The sequence below is a fragment of the Protopterus annectens genome, chromosome 5.part0, assembly GCF_019279795.1.
Source record: "Protopterus annectens isolate FY-2018-M chromosome 5.part0, PAN1.0, whole genome shotgun sequence".
NCBI classification, from domain to species: Eukaryota; Metazoa; Chordata; order Ceratodontiformes; family Protopteridae; genus Protopterus; species Protopterus annectens.
The window spans coordinates 1,423,814,248-1,423,832,096 of NC_056735.1; positions in this window are offsets into that span (position 1 = coordinate 1,423,814,248).

The window sequence follows — 17,849 nt, forward strand, 5'->3', positions numbered from 1 at the left end:
AGTTATCCTATAAAAACACATATATAATAAACATTTCATCTGTTAAGAATCAACCGTTTTACCACTTACACCATTTTATCTAATCTCATCTGCCTTTAAATGAAGCAAGCTCCTTAGAGAAATCCTGTCATTGATACCAGGAAAAACTGTGGTATAAGTGGTTGAACACAGAAGCAATTAAGTTGGTATCTAATATATGTATTGTTATTTGTAAATATATTTTCTTAGATTAAATGTTTATTATATATGTGTTTTTTATAGGAGAACTATTCATGTATTATACACAGCTATATATTTTTAATGAAAGAACATAATGTGTTTTTAACTTGAGAGCACACAATTAATTCATTTAAGTTAATTGATTGTGATTAATCAATTGAATTGTATTTAAAAAGGGGGGGAAGTGTTGGAGGATTTGTATCTGATGACGTTCCCTTTGTATTGAGTGTGAATAAAGGGAACGGAAGTGCTTATAACCTTATCCTGCCTGGTGACTGGTTCCTTTCAAGGAGAAGGTATCCTGTGACATTTTTGTTGGATTATTTGTTTATATGTTCCCCTCACAGAAGACAGAATTACAGAATGCAGTCTTCTCAGTCATATAGGGTTCTTGGGTGAATCCTATTAAAATCAAGGTATACGACTCTAAAGAAGAGGGAAAGTAGGATTATTGGTTATTTAATCCCATTGTCATGCTTCATTGTATTTATTTGGAGTTTATTGGAGGGATAGATATGATTCCATTTACTTAGATTAATGGGAGAAAAGCACAAAATGAAAGTATTTTGGGAGGCTTGTAATGCTGAATAAATGAGAAACATGATTATAAAGAAAGAAAATAATGAATGATGGAATAAAATTATTTTGTGAAAGCTAAATGTTGAACAAAATAAATACACCTGAAAGACAGTGCATAATATGGGTTAACAAGAGTTTTGTGAAATTGATCCTTGGTAGATATATTCCAAAGAAACAAGAAGGCAGTTAAGGATGTTAAGTAGATTTAAGAAAATTTGAGGACTTTGAGATTCCATGTATAATTTGACCTTTAATTGCCAGTCTAATCATGTATGGAGTATAAATATCCCACACAAAGGAATAGTATAATAAGGCTAGGTAAAGGAGGAGGTAGTATGGCCCACTGCATGTTTGACAAATTGGTTTGCTGGCTTTGATAAGGCTGTACAAAATAAGTACTGCATCAGTAATTCTGTAGTCTGACAGCTGGTGTACGTCTTTTAGGCACAGAACATGTAGCTAAGATGGCAACAGGTAAATCTGAGAACTGAGAAGAATGTCTGACTTCTTTCACATCACACATGTCAGCACAAGAGGCAGTTGGCCATGCATGTATGCATTGTAGAAAAGTACAGATTTTTTTCCTGTAGTATAGAGCAAGTAAATAATGTGAAAAGGATACTATTTCTGAAAAAAAGGGATATGGAGATGTTATATGGAAACTAATACAAGAAGGTAATGCTGTAGATACAATTTTAATGCCATATTTATGGATCTTCCAGAAAGGGAGGGGGGGCTGAAGAATATTTTGTACAATAGAAAATAGGCTGTAAAGGAGGTATGTAAGAAGATAGCAATATATGGAAAAATTGTAGGATGTTGAATTGTTTTATAATTTAAATATGTATATAACTATGTATATAGGTGGTTGATTCTGTGTTTTGTAAATACAATGCATATTGCTTTTATGTATTTGATAAGGGCTGCAGGATCTTATACATCCACCTGAACTACCACCAACGTAGGCAGCTGGGACCTCTGTTTAACATCTCATTCAAAGGTTAGTATACACAAGAGTGCAGCACCATCCCTTATGATGTGTTGTGTCAGTATAGAAAGTGAATCCAAGCACCTGGTGTAGGAATAAACTATGCACCAGAAACTCAGATGAGTGTGTGTAACCAGGAACAGTCTAAGGGAATGTCATCATAGCAATTACTTCAACTGTTTAATCTCATACTGAAGCTACCATTAAACTTTAAGTTCATTTGTTATAATGTACCTACCACAGTGCTGCTAGTAGGAGTGGTGCTGGACCGAATTAAGAGATTTGTTAATAAGCCTTAGAACTTTCCATACCATACACATGATTGAGTGATCAAAAAAACTCTTTACAGTTTCAGGACTGTCCGTGGTTAAAAGTTTTTGTATGTAATAGTCTGATTGCACCAAAGATATAGTCATATATTTGGTTATAGTAATGCAATGTGTCATTTGCAAATAGTTACTGATGCATACATGCTTATGATATATGAAAAGAGAAACATTTTTCTACATAACACATGCTAAATACATGATATACTATTTAAGAAGTACAAATATATTCTGTGGTCTTTGTTAATTAGTTCTCTTCCACTGCATATTTGACAAATTGGTTTGCTAACTTTGATAAGGCTCCACAAAATACGCACTGCATGAACAATTCTTTTGTCTGAGCTGGGATACTCCTTTTAGGCACAAAACATGTAGCTAGGATAGCAACAGGTAAATCTGAGAACTAGAAGGAATGTCCAACTTCTTTCACATCAGGAAAATATATAGGTTTGTCAGATTCATTGTCTAGTCATTAACTTAGCTCAATACATATTTTATTTTTTTCTGTTTTTTTTTTTTAAATTGAGTATCTCTAAACCTTGGTTGCATTTGATCTGAAAACCTCATGGGTGAACCTTTTTTTTATCATGACTGCTGTATAAGACCCAAGTCCCAAAGAGTTCAAATTATTCTAGGGTTCCATTTAGGTCCATAACCATAATTCAGTACATAGACATCTTCAAATGGAGAATTTTTAAACTTAGTACTTATGTCAAAAGCCCACTTCTGAAACAGTATTTCCATTTGAATTTTTTATTTCACACTTGGAATCAAATTGGGATCTTAGTCTTTGTAATATAATGTAAGCATTTCTACTGGAGCCAAAACTATTGCCATCAGGGGAGTAATTCTGTTACATGCATGGCAGTTTTTTCTTTTTCCAGTCTTTTACTTCAATTTTTGTCATACCTTTCTACAGAGTCTACAGCACATCTCTGTCTATCAGATGAAGCACATAATAGAGTGGAGATTTCTGGATGCTTTCCATTTCCCTTCATAAACTTTTTTTTTTAACTCCATTCTAGTGATAGAACATTTATTATCTTACAGCAGCATTTCTAGAATGCCGTGTGTAATGAAACTTTGTCTTAGTGATATTATATGGGAAATACATTTTCTTGTCCATGGTTATGTTCCCAACAATGGTGGCAGGTGCTAAGCAGACCACAGCACATACTGCTTATCTTGATCTTTTATTTAACATTAGTGAAGATATTCTCGCCAAGCCTGTTTTATTACTGACAGATGAGTGGATTATGAATTCGGCATTTTTTTTTTCCTTTCTTTTCATTCTGCTGACAGTTGCAGTTTCATTTCAGTATTTTCAACTTTGAGTCATAGGATTGCTGCAGTGAGTTTGATAAGGAAGGAGAGCGCTGTTGTGTTGCATTCTTGGAATAATGTGGTCAACAAGACTGGTGAGGAGTACTATAGTACCCTGCGACTTTTAATTTTGTTATTTTTGTATTATGACTGCTGGAACATTTGCAGGAAATGGAGAAAACTACTCTGCCATGGAACTTTTAATTTCCTGTTACTAATGGGGGCCATTTCTACCAGTAAGAGATTTTTTTTTTATTTTGTGACTCTTTTCTGAATATGAATTTTTGCTGATCCCTGTCTTTAGATTTAGATAACTGTGTGGACATTGTAAATTAATGAGATTGTGTGGTGAACTATTATCATGCTGCTCGTTAAACATTGCTTTTGAACTGGTTTGGTAAGGAATAGGGGCATAGGATAAATAATTTGTTTAATAACTGATTAAAAGCTTTTTGAACTGAAGCAATCTGAAATGTTCAATTAGCTTCTGTCTTCTTTGAATGAAGTCATTATTTTTTCTCTGTATCCTTTTATTACAGCTTTTAACATTGACAATGACAAAGAATGTAATAGCACACAGTTTACAATGTTGTACAGATACTCTTCATAGCAACTAAATATCTGCACTAAAAAAGGGAAGTGGAAAAACATATAAAAATGAAAATTGTGAGTTTAGACTTCCCCTCTCTCAAATCAAAAGCAACCAGATACAGCAAATTCTACTGTGTATAATATTTTTCAATTATCCCTTAATTATACTATACTGCTATACTGCTCAGACAAGCTCCACGTGGGTTTACAGAGTGGTCCTAGCAGCAAGGAACTCAAAAAAGTGACTACCTTCTGGATTTAAGTATCTTTGCTTTTTTTTCACTTGAAATAGCTTCTGTATCTTACCTTGAACTAGCCTGAACTGTTTTTTATCTGATTGCTGCATTATTTTAAAATCTGCACTTAAAGTTACATTTTAGTCGAATTTGATCGAAAGTTTGCTTGTTTGTTTGTTTAATTTAACTGGGGAGGCTGCCCACTAAAGTGTGCTAGCCTGTGTAACTAATTTATCACTGTCTCTGCATTTTCTGTGTGTTTCTACCAATAAAACAAAAAAAACAAAAAAATAATCCTTGTTTTCCCGCCATCTTCGACTAGTTTAGACCAGTTTACAGGCATTGCTGTATTCTGGGCTGTGGTGTAGTTCCTGTGTTGTCCATTACCATACTTGGATAGAAGGAAGTTTCTTTGCTCACCAGTGGGAGTGGGGAGCCTTGAGCAGCCTACCTGTCCTTGGGGGAAGTGACCTCAGCACAAGAAGCTGTAGTAATTGGTTGTTTGGGACCATTCCTAGCTCTTTTGTAGTTCACTGTTTAAAATCTGCGTTTGCACGGCTTTGCGCGGTCGTGCGCATAGCGCAGCCCCGGTTAAACAAGGTTAAACTTTTTCTGGCTCCGCCAAGTCTGCTCTTCAAATTTTCCCTTAAGGAAGCTCTACTCTTAGTATAACCAGACTACTCACTGTATTACAAGCCTAGCACTTGTTCTCAATACTTCTCTACTAAGTAAGCACTCTCGTACTAAGTAAAGCACTACATCTACTTACCATCCCTGTGATTACCCACTTCCCTTAAAGGTATACCACTCCCTTATACTGTTCTAGCATGTTGAGTGGTAGATTACTGGCGTCGTCTCCAGTTCAGATGGTCAATCTGGGCATCTTGAGACAATGCTACAATTGTCTCGTGTACACAGACAACCCTCTCCTCCTCCCAACAAACACAAATACATGTGAGAGATGCAACTATATAGCCAAACTGGAGGCTGAACTCTCTCAGCCGAGGGCTGGCATGACCAGACAGGAGGAGATGGCAACCACACACACAGCAATCCCAGTCCCACATAGACCTACTACAACTGCAAACCAAACACATAAAAACACAAAGACATACTCGGAGGCTCTAATAAAAAACATACCAAAACAACAGAGGCTCCCAAAGCAGACATCCAAAAATCCACCACCTCAAAACAAAACACATGCAACACATACTTCAATAAATCAGTGTGTCGACCAGTCACAGCCCTTAAGGCCAAACACCTTGTCTGATACACTAGTAATAGGTGACTCCATAGTCAGACACACTGATGTCCCACTGACCAGGCTGAACAAGGAGAAGGTGACTGAGCTGTCTATCGGGGGCTAGGATCCGCCACATAACACATGCACTCAGGTCACTCCAAAGCAAGTACAAATATGACTCCATCATTGTCCATGCTGGTGTGAATGACCTGAGACGTACCTCCCTGGACTACATGAAAAGAGACATAGAGGAGCTCTCCGATTATGTAGCCCAGGCTGGTATGACCCTGACCCTGAGCAGCATCTTGTCCTCACCAAGAATGATACCACAATACAAAGACAAGATGATCAGCTTTAACAATTGGCTCGAGTACTGGTGTCATTCCAAGGGGATCCAATGTCTGTCTGCCTGGGATGATATGTTGGACAAGCCACGCTGCTTCGCAAGGGATGGCTTACACCTGTCACCACTGGGCTTCCGGATATTGGCTAAGGCTCTTGCTACCCCCATAGTGCATTTTTTAGGCAAGGCTCAAAAGACAAACCCACCTCCTTAGAAAACAAAAATGGAAAAAAACTAAGGGTAATGCTGCTCAATGCCAGAAGTCTAAATCTCAAGATGCAGGCACTTGATGCACTCCTCAGCATGGAGAACATCAACATCTGTGCAGTAACTGAAGCCTGGTTCAAGGCTCCTGAGAGCACACCAGCGCTACCAGGCTATACCTCGTATCATGCTTTTTGGCCCCAAAACCCGGGCCGAACCACAAAGGGAGGGGGAGTGTCCATATTCATAAAGGACACCCACACCTCCAGGTTAGTAGCAACACATGAAGCATCAGAGACCATACAGGTGCAACTAACCATAGACAAAACTGCTATACAACTGGTAGCATGTTACAGACCACCCTCCCAATCTCAAGAACCCCACTCAGCCTTCCTGAAGACATTGGAGGATATGAATGTATCACAAAATTCCATCATACTGGGAGACTTCAACTACCCAAACATAGATTGGGTACATTATTCCAGCCCTAATATCCTAGCCCAAAGGTTCCTGGAATTCATAAATTCAAATGCACTGGAACAACTAGTCACCTCTCCCACTAGGGGAAATAATATACTAGACCTGATCATCACAAACATGGGGACAAAATGCTCCACACCGGAAGTATACCCCTCACTAGTGAGATCTGACCACAAACTAATCACCCTGGATATACATATCCCACCTCCACCCCAGCACAAAAGACCACAGTGAAAAACTTCTCAAAAGCAGACTTCACTCTTCTTAAGACGGAGATGGTATCCTTTAAGCCCACTGTGCCAGTGGATACCACATCCCGCAATGCCGAATCCTTCACAAATGCTTTCTATGGACATATCCAAGAATGCATGGATCATGCAATCCCAAACAAATCCAAGTCCCTCTCCACCAAATGTAAGCATCCTGTCTGGTGGACCTCAGCCATAAACAAATTGTATAACAAAAGAAGGAAGCTACTGCACGTCAGAGCGAAATCCCACGAAGGGAAGACGTCTCTGATCAACATTAGCAGAAAACTACGTTCTCTCATAAAAACATCCAAGGCAAACTTTGAGAGAAAAATCACTAAGGACACTAAAGATAACCACAAAGCCTTCTTCAGCTATGTTAGCAACCTGGGCGGAAACCCTCAGATATGCTCAGAGTTGGTTCACAACAACAAAAAATACACTGAACCCACAGATATTGCTAACATTCTGGCTGACAGGTTCAGTGCAAATTTCTCGCCTCCTTCACCCCCCAAAAGAAGAAATACTTATCCCTGCTGAATGCAATCTCCCTGTCATCTCAGATGTCCAAGTGAGAACCGCCTTAAACAAAGCAAAAAACACAGCATCAATGGGACCTGATGGTATCCCGGGGTGCGTGTTACGTGAACTCCAAGAGGAGCTAAACCCACACATAAAAATGCTATTTAACCTTAGCCTTACTTTGGGATATGTACCTGTACACTGGCGTACAGCAACAGTGGCCTCACTCCACAAGGGGGGGTGCCTCTACAGACCCTGGAAACTACCGCCCCATAAGCTTAACTAGCCTGGTATGCAAAGCTATGGAAAGAATCATTATGGAACTCATAAACAGAGACATAGGGGACCTACAGACACTTGACCCCACCCAGTTCGGTTTTGTGAAGGGCAGATCCTGCCTTTTAAACCTGGTTGACTTTTTCGAAACAGTCACTAGAGCCATTGATGAGGGCAAAGCAGTCCATACAGCATACCTGGACTTGGCTAAGGCCTTCGACACAATACCCCACTCAGGCATCATAGATAAGCTAAACAGCTTAAAAGTAAACCCTTATGTCACTAGATGGGTTGCAAACTGGCTAAAGAACAGAACCCATAAAGTTAAAATCGCTGGAGCAATGTCAGACTCAAAGCCAGTCACAAGTGGTGTCCCACAAGGATCTGTCCTGGGACCCCTCTTGTTTGGCATTTATTTCTCAGATGTTAAAGCAAACATGGGAGGGCTGTGGCTGACAAAGTTCGCAGATGACTGCAAACTAGGTGCCATAGTCGATACACCAGCAGACACACACATCCTACAAAAAGGCCTCACTGAAACGGACAACTGGTGCCGTAGTCACGGCCTTAAACTAAATGCCAAAAAATGTATAGTCATCCCTTTTGGATAACCAAAGTACCCACAAATTATCACATAGACAGAAACCCACTGAGTACGGAAAAAGTAATCAGAGACCTAGGGACCCAAGTAGACAGCGACCTCTCATTTGACACCCACGTTGCCAAAGTGGTTAGAAAAACATTCTACCTTGCACACCTCATCATGAAGGGATTCACATCCAGATCCAAGGATGTCATTATACCCCTATATTCCTCCCTCATCAGACCCATGATTGAGTACAATGCCCCATTTGGTATGTACCTCACCCGGCACTTGCAACAGCTGGAGAGACCACAAAAGTACCTCACCAAAAGGATCAAGGGTCTCCAACATATGTCTTATTCCGCCAGACTAAAGAAACTTCAGCTCTATTCAGTAGCATACCACCTGCTCAGAGGTGATCTCTGCCTGACGTACAAGGCCATGTCCAATCAGGATTTGATGGACATGCTCCACCTCAAAAAATCCAAATCCATCAGGACCACGAGAGCTAAAGACTTAAACCTTGACACAAGTATGAATAGGACATGCTGGAGGGATAGATTCATAACCCAGAGGCTTCCCATGCTTTGGAAAAGGATCCCAGTTCATATTAGGCAGAGCCCCTCACTGACTCTCTTCAAGAGAAATCTTGATGAGTGGATGTGTGATCGAAAGTTTACCCCAGGGGTCACATCTGTATCACTGCTTGACAGGGGCACAGTAAACTAATTCTGTTATATAAGGGGACCTTCATTGTGTCACTACTAGACAGAGGCACAGTATTCTAGATTTATTCTGTACATTTTTGTTCCATTTCATGGGGTGGCAAAAGCCACATCACTATGGCTAGGCTTACAAATGCCCCAGGGCAGATAGCCTAGTACTATACTATGAAACTATGACAAGTTGGATGGGGCCAGGCTTGGCTGGTTTTCATATGTACAAGACCTACCTATTGGACCACACAGAACTACCTCTTCCACTTAGGAACAAAATAACCCAGTAGCACTAAGTGTACAGCAGTACCATTAATGAGTACCAAACTAATTGGGATATAGATTGCTGTTATTTATTCAGCATGTAATCCTATTGTTCAACTGTTCCTGTAAAACTTCTTTATAAATACAATCCTGAGTTAATTTTTCTCATCTTTGCTACATCATCACTAATTCAAAAAGTGAACAGACCCAGACTTGTACATTTTCAGTTCTTTATTAGGTTTTTGTGTTAAGAGTTTAAAATTAATTTCTTAACAAACTTCCTCATTGCATATAGTGAAGCGAAGTAGATAATGCTTTTGCCAAATGCTGAGCAATGATATATTTTCATTTGTATAGTTCAGCAGAACATTGCTAAATTAACATTTCAAATATACTTATGCATCAAATATGTTTAAGATGTATATCTAACCTCATTCCATTCAACCAGTGAAATGAAAATACCCTGGAATGGTGTGTTTTAGTGTCTCTGAATATCCCCAGGGTCCCCCCATTGGTTCAGGATTCAGAAGGTTCCTTATTAAGCTTTTAAGTTTCAGGTCTGGACACACTAATATGGAGTTCTGTCTTCATTTTCAGTTTGTTAAAGGTCTGGATTCTGGGTTTTCACATCTTATGCAATCATAGTATGATCGTTTTTCCTCCCACCTTTTTTAATTCTGTCAGTTTTCTGTAATAAGTGCCTTACATAGATCAAAAGCTTTAATAAGTAACCCACACTTCATGGACTATTTTATAATTTCTAGATGTTGGTGGGAAATGTAAAAAAAAATAAAAACAAGTAAAAATTTAATTTTTTTGTAAGACACTGGATGGTGGCATAACATGAATATCTCAGGTACTATTGTGATGTCAGCTCCCTGGACCAGTAATCAAGGACCCTGAATCCTCACCATTTACATTGGAGAGGGACGTTCACTTGGAACAAAAATAGATACACACAGTAATTCCAGATGCAGCTGTCTGTGCCAAGCACAATTTCCCTTAAGAGCACACAGGGAACATACTCAGTGTGGGGTCTGGGTTTCTCTCTCCAGGTCCCCACTCCCCACTGGCACAGCTGTGGAGTTGAGTCCTTAGCCAAGTGTCCAAGCCAATTCCTCCAGCACCCTCTCTGTGAAGCCAGTGCTCTGTGTCCCTGCTCCAAGCTGATGACACACACTCTTTTGAGATTTGATTTGCACACCCACAGACACGCGGTTACCATCTCCAAGTCTGTACAACTAGACACCTTACACATCTACTTGAATGGAATGTTTATAAAACAACACACAACCTGTTCATGTTAAACCCAGAAATATCCATAACTACCTTATCTATTAACTGGAATACTCTAAAAATCCCCCTTTAGATGATGCTGTAAATGAATTCAATACAACCTTCCTAAGTATCCTAAATAACCTTGCACCTCCTAGAAGGGAGAGACTAAAAACAAATAATGCAATTTGTCTATCCCAAAAGAGTAAAATACTAATGCATGACAGAGAAGATCAGAAAGAATGGCCAAAATGTAACTGTACTATAACAACATTTAGAAGAATAGTAAATGTGACCCCAAAAAATTCTGGTCAACCATTAAAGAAATCTTACGTCCCAGCCAAAAATTCAACCCTAACCATCATCCAATAACTTGCCACTCAAAACTGCAGTGTAAATCAACTCTTATTTATTTCATAGATAGTATAGTGTCCTAACCAAGGATTCTCCAACATCTAATCCCATTCCTGCCCAACAGCCACATATCACCACATCTACTTTCATCATCAAACCTGTACCCACATTCTGTATAAAACTGCTCTTAAACTCAACCATGCTCTACATCAGCTGATGACCTTCCAAGTGAGTACCTTAAAATAGCAGCCAATAGCATTGCCTATCCTGGCTCAGTCCTTATAAACAGGTCAGTGCCAGAATCCCACATATCCTCTCTCAGGAAAAAAATTGCTTATTATCCCTCTGTATAAAGGTGGAAATTCAACAGACATCACTAACTTTAGACCTATAGCAGTCTTATCTCCCCTCCAAAATACTTGAAAAATATCTTCAAATATTATTGCCAAACTATCTCCTGCAGAAAGAACTCCTGACCCCCACAAAACATGGCTTTTGTCCCTCCCATAGTACTAACATTCAACTTCCAACCTTTACAGATATTGTTACTAAAGCTAGAGATAAGAGCTAACTAGTATCCTCCTTGTTTATAGACTTGCCTAAAGTCTTCAACACAGTTTGTCACAGCAGACTTCTTCTTCATATGTCCTCACTAGGTCTATATCAGCCCACCCTTCTGTGGTTCAAAAGCTACTTGTTCAATAGGTATCAATCAGTAAAATGCTATTCCACTCTTTCTCTCTCTCCATGGCTCCCAGTCACCTCCGCTGTACCACAAGGCTTTATCCTTGGTCACTTCCTCTTTAACATTCTCACCAACACCCTCCACACAACAGGCCTCCCTAATACAGTATGCAGATGGCTCCACACTCATTTCCACATTAGACAACATGGCACACCTCCAAAAAATGACATGGCTTTGTAACGTACAACTTATGCTCAAGCAAAAAAACAAAAATACTTTTCCCCCAAATCCCTCTCTAATGAAAAACCAAAATGTAAAATTCTATTTCTTAATAATAGAACCATTTAAGTCACTTCTCATAGTAAATTAACCAGGGATGATATTGTGTGATAATCTTAAATTCGACCTACATATACAAAATTGCATGAAAAAATTACCAAAAAATAGGGATGCTTTATAGAGTCAACAACTTTCTCACCAGTGCAACTAAAATTACACTTGCCACTACTTACCTCCTTCCATAAGTACTTTATGGTGTTCCTATCCTAAGTAACCTCCAGGCATCAGAAAAAGCAAAACCTGAACTATGCTACAATAAAGTGGCAACATTTGTAGTAAACTTACCTTTCAGAACCCACCACTGTATGGCACCAAAAAGCCTAAAATGATTAGAGATACTCAATCAACCAACATATACATAGCTTCTTACTATCTCTAAAATTATCCAGCATGCATATGCTTATCAGGCACTAAATACCATTCTATGCAACTATGTTCCCACTTGGTCATTACAATCCATTGACCAAAAAATTATTTCTGTCCACAAACCTATAAAATCTGCTAGGCATGGTCTGTACTCATACCATGTTGCTAAGGCCTGGAACTCCTTACCTGTATCCATCAGGTCATCATTCTCCCTCCATTCCTTTAAAACCATTCTGAAAGACTTCTTATCCAAAATCTGGATCTGTTCTTGCTCAATCCCAGGATAAACTATATCTCTAAATATGAGCAATTATGTATTTATACCTTACACCTCCTCTCCCACATCTGCTCACTTCAATTAATTTCTCTCCTTACTGTCTGTCTAAATATGCCATTACCCTGTTTTTTTTTCTTACTTCACATTGCAATTCCTGTTCATGTTATACTAACTGATCTGATCTATAATTTCTCTAAACTGGCTAAAATTTCTCTAAATATTAAATTATTGTCGTATAAGTTATCATGCCTCTTTTATTCAAATGAGACATTGAGGCACTGTGATAGGTTCAAGTTGTTTATTGTGCATAAACACATCTGGAGCTGTAACTGTAGCATGTATTTAAGCTGACTGAGTTATTACTTCAAACACACTCACATGTGCATCTCCATTCATGCCTGCACTCACTCTGACTGACTATACAAAATGGCACTGACCTTGCACATGCTCAGTAACTTATATGCATGTGGTGGGCTATCTAGCTACAGTGGCTGACTAGGTACAATACACACAATGATCCGCATCCTCCCTGTTTGATTTGTTCGACATGCAGTAGGAGAACAAGACATTTTACATGCTAGATTTCACATCAACATATAACAACAAATATATTCAAGTCCAAGTCCCTGTGTATTTTCGACTGAGTCTGGAAATTCTACCTGATCTGGTCACATAAAAACTTTGACTGGGTTTAGCAACAGGGACAGTCTCTGGGGATTCTTTTAGAATTTGAACTTTGGGGGTTACATCAGGATTACTTGAAGAAAGTACACTGTTCTCTGGAATTCAAACAGGTGTAGAGCCACTCTGAGAAATATAGAGTCTCTGGCACAGGCAATCTGCTGCATCACTAGTTTGAATACTGGTAGTATGTGTCTTCAATTCCTTCTGAAATCCATTCCTTCAGATTGTATGACATAAGATCTTAGTTCTTCACAAATATTTTTGACAATTTCCACTTGGTCATATCATTTAGATGTCTACATTCTCACAATCAGGTCTTGTCTTATGGTCTGAGAGGTTTACTGGATTTATAGTAGTACAACTTTTGTGATCAGTGTTTTTTCAAAAGTTGAGTCTCAACCATTCTGTTTTTCTTTATGTTTGGTACTAACAATTGTTCACTGATCAGAAGAGTTGCTCTAGTCTGTCTGGACATCAATCTCTGAGCAGAAGAACCAAGCAAATTGTCTCAAGGAATGTTTCTGAGATTAAGTAGGTTAAGAAAAACATTCATACCATCTCTCCTGGATTTCTCCAACAAACATTTCATGCTTTGAACTGCACACTCAGCTAATCTATTGGACTGTGGATACTCAGGACTAGTAGCAACATGGACAAAGTTTCAAGACTCAGCAAAATTCTTGAACTGCTGACTTGTAAACTGTGCACCATTGTCAGATATGACTGTGCAGATTACCATGAACAGAAAAATGCATCTTCAATTTCATAATGACAGTGCTAGACGTTAAGTTATAAAGAAGGTCAAGAGTCTACTAACACTATAAAAACCAGAAGGCGAGTGAAACACAATAAGAGGAGCTGATAATTCCACAAATTTATTCTTCCAATAAATGTTAGCGCTTTCGGCAAGTTAAATAACTCACCTTCATCAGACAAACAGTGGGATGACGTTACACTGCTGTTTAAATAATTGCATACATTTCACATTAACCAATCATAAAAACTGGCATTCCATTTCAATTAAAAACCATGGGAACTGTAAAATAAACGCTAGCATCACATCCGCTATTACTAAATATTGTGTTACTGCGTATTACTAGACCATTAGGTATACGGTCTATGTAAAATAAAATAAAATAAAATAAAATACATTAGAGCCCCATTTTGTGAAGCTTAAATGCTCTAAAATAACAACAGATAATGAATATCAAATAAGCGTATTTAAACCTAGATATTATTAGGTCTATTTAAAACATGTTCCCTGTTATTAAATATATTTAAGAAATCACTTATTGCTAAATAATGTTACTGTTGTTAAACACATTATTTAGTATTTTAAATCCTAATAAGTCACAAAGGTGAACGCCTTTACTTCATGTAAATATCCTATTCAACCTGCCTATAAGGCCTCACTAAATAAATAGGATTTATCAGTTATTAACTATGTGAGGGCGCATTGTGATACTAACGCGACTCATCACAAGGTAAATAAAAAACCACTCCAATAAAATTCCTATTACTAAACAATCGATATATTAATCTTACAAGGGGTCAAGCCTCTATTGTTAAAAACATTACAAATTAGAATGCTAAATGTTGTAATACCTTTCAAGGAAATTACATCGGGAAAATATATGAGTTAACATACCTATCTATTATAGGAAAGCCATTTAAGGACGCATTTTATTGACTGTGCCTCATTAATACCAGGAAACAGATGAGCCTTAGTACAGATTTGCCATAATAGTTCATCTATTTCCAACCGTGTTTGCCACAGACCTCCTCTAATGTCCACTTCCCTGTGTTGTAAAACTAAATAATTAAATGTATGCCCACTAAATTCTATGCAGTGCCTAGCCAGGGCTTTAGTAGAATCATTCTTTACTATGGCATATTGATGTTCATATATTCTGTGTTTAAACCTTCTCTCCGTCTTGCCGATGTAAAATGCCTTGCAGTGATTACAAAGGGCAGCATAAGTTATAGATTTTGTCTCACAGTTGAAATGTCCATTGATCTTATACTCTTTACCATTGATGTTAAAAGTTTTGGTGACTTTAATGTGTTTGCACTGATTGCAAAAACCACACTTGAACATACCCTGTGGTTTATTAAGACTAACGTATGGCTTCACTTTCTACAAGGGTGGGGGTATTGTTTTTATGGATCATTGTAAGTACGTTGAGTATATGCTTGAACATCTAGATACAACTGCTTACAAATTAGTCACCATAAATGAAATACATGGGGCATATAGGAAAATTAATAACATCTTAAATGATCTGTTTTTGGAAGGATTTATTGATATGGATACACATAAATACCTTTCAATGCCTGCCCCAAGAATCCCTGCATTTTTTGGAACACCCAAGTTACACAAACGGTTGAATGCACCCCCATTTAGGCCAATTGTTGATGGGAGAGGATCAGTCACTCAAGCATGTGCAAAATTTGTTGACAGTATTATTAAACCTTTGATTCAAAATGAGAAGCACATCTGTAAAATTCATGGTCTTTCTTGGAGAATATCAACAAGCTTACATATAGTGAGGATGTTTTGTTTTTGACCATTGATGTCAAAGATTTATATACTGTCATACCACAGACAGTTGGCCTAGCTTGGGTTAGAGAGTATATGTTGTCTAAAAACATGGGGGACGACACCATAAACTTAATTGAGACCCTCTTATAAATAGTTTTGGCAAACAATTTTTTCATCTTTGAAAATCAATTCTATTTGTAAACATCGGGTGTCGCCATGGGCTCACCCTGTGGGGGTACTTTCGCAAATGCAGTCATTGCACACTGGGAGTCCACCATCCTGTTTAAAGAAGAACTATTCCTTAACCATGTCACCTGGTACACCCGTTACCAGGATGACATTTTTTGCATTTGGGATGGGACGAGTGATATAATCCCTTTATTCATTGATAGAATAAATAGGACAACTGATTTTTTAGAGTTTACGTATAACACTAGTGATACCCAAATTAATTATTTGGATATTTTGCTTATTAAAGATAGACCTAGCAAAAGATTTAAAAGCTGCATATATAGAAAACCAACTTATTCCAACTCCCTCTTGCATTTTACTAGCAACCATCCATACCACCAAAAGAGGGCGGTTATCAAAGGACAGATGGTAAGAGCTGCACGCATGATAACAGATACTCAGGACTTTATTAATGAGTGCAATAACCTTACCAATATGCTTGAGTCTAGAGGGTATCCATCATCCCTGATAACAACTATAGTAGCTGAAGTGACCCAAAAACGTGAAGTGGGTCACTTTCTTCCTTTACTTTCAGGACAAGTTTTGGTTACTATTGATTCCAATAATGAACAGTTAACATCTGATCCGGACTTGCCCATTACAACACAAACAGTAAATAGTAAGTTTACAACTAGTTTTTTGTACACTTACTCCCTAGATTCTATTAAAATAAGGGAGATAGTTTATAAAAATTGGGACATTATCAAAAATGATAAAAGTCTTAGTACCCTTTTAGGAGAATGTCCAAAAATTACGTACAGAAGAGGTAAAAATATGAAAACCATCTTGGAGAAAGTGAAGCCATACGTTAGTCTTAATAAACCACAGGGTATGTTCAAGTGTGGTTTTTGCAATCGGTGCAAACACATTAAAGTCACCAAAACTTTTAACATCAATGGTAAAGAGTATAAGATCAATGGACATTTCAACTGTGAGACAAAATCTATAACTTATGCTGCCCTTTGTAATCACTGCAAGGCATTTTACATCGGCAAGATGGAGAGAAGGTTTAAACACAGAATATATGAACATCAATATGCCATAGTAAAGAATGATTCTACTAATGCCCTGGCTAGGCACTGCATAGAATTTAGTGGGCATACATTTAATTATTTAGTTTTACAACACAGGGAAGTGGACATTAGAGGAGGTCCGTGGCAAACACGGTTGGAAATAGATGAACTATTATGGCAAATCCGTACTAAGGCTCATCTGTTTCCTGGTATTAATGAGGCACAGTCAATAAAATGCGTCCTTAAATGGCTTTCCTATAATAGATAGGTATGTTAACTCATATATGTTCCCGATGTAATTTCCTTGAAAGGTATTACAACATTTAGCATTCTAATTTGTAATGTTTTTAACAATAGAGGCTTGACCCCTTGTAAGATTAATATATCGATTGTTTAGTAATAGGAATTTTATTGGAGTGGTTTTTTATTTAACTTGTGATGAGTCGCGTTAGTATCACAACGCGCCCTCACATAGTTAATAACTGATAAATCCTATTTATTTAGTGAGGCCTTATAGGCAGGTTGAATAGGATATTTACATGAAGTAAAGGCGTTCACCTTTGTGACTTATTAGGATTTAAAATACTAAATAATGTGTTTAACAACAGTAACATTATTTAGCAATAAGTGATTTCTTAAATATATTTAATAACAGGGAACATGTTTTAAATAGACCTAATAATATCTAGGTTTAAATACGCTTATTTGATATTCATTATCTGTTGTTATTTTAGAGCATTTAAGCTTCACAAAATGGGGCTCTAATGTATTTTATTTTATTTTATTTTATTTTACATAGACCGTATACCTAATGGTCTAGTAATACGCAGTAACACAATATTTAGTAATAGCGGATGTGATGCTAGCGTTTATTTTACAGTTCCCATGGTTTTTAATTGAAATGGAATGCCAGTTTTTATGATTGGTTAATGTGAAATGTAT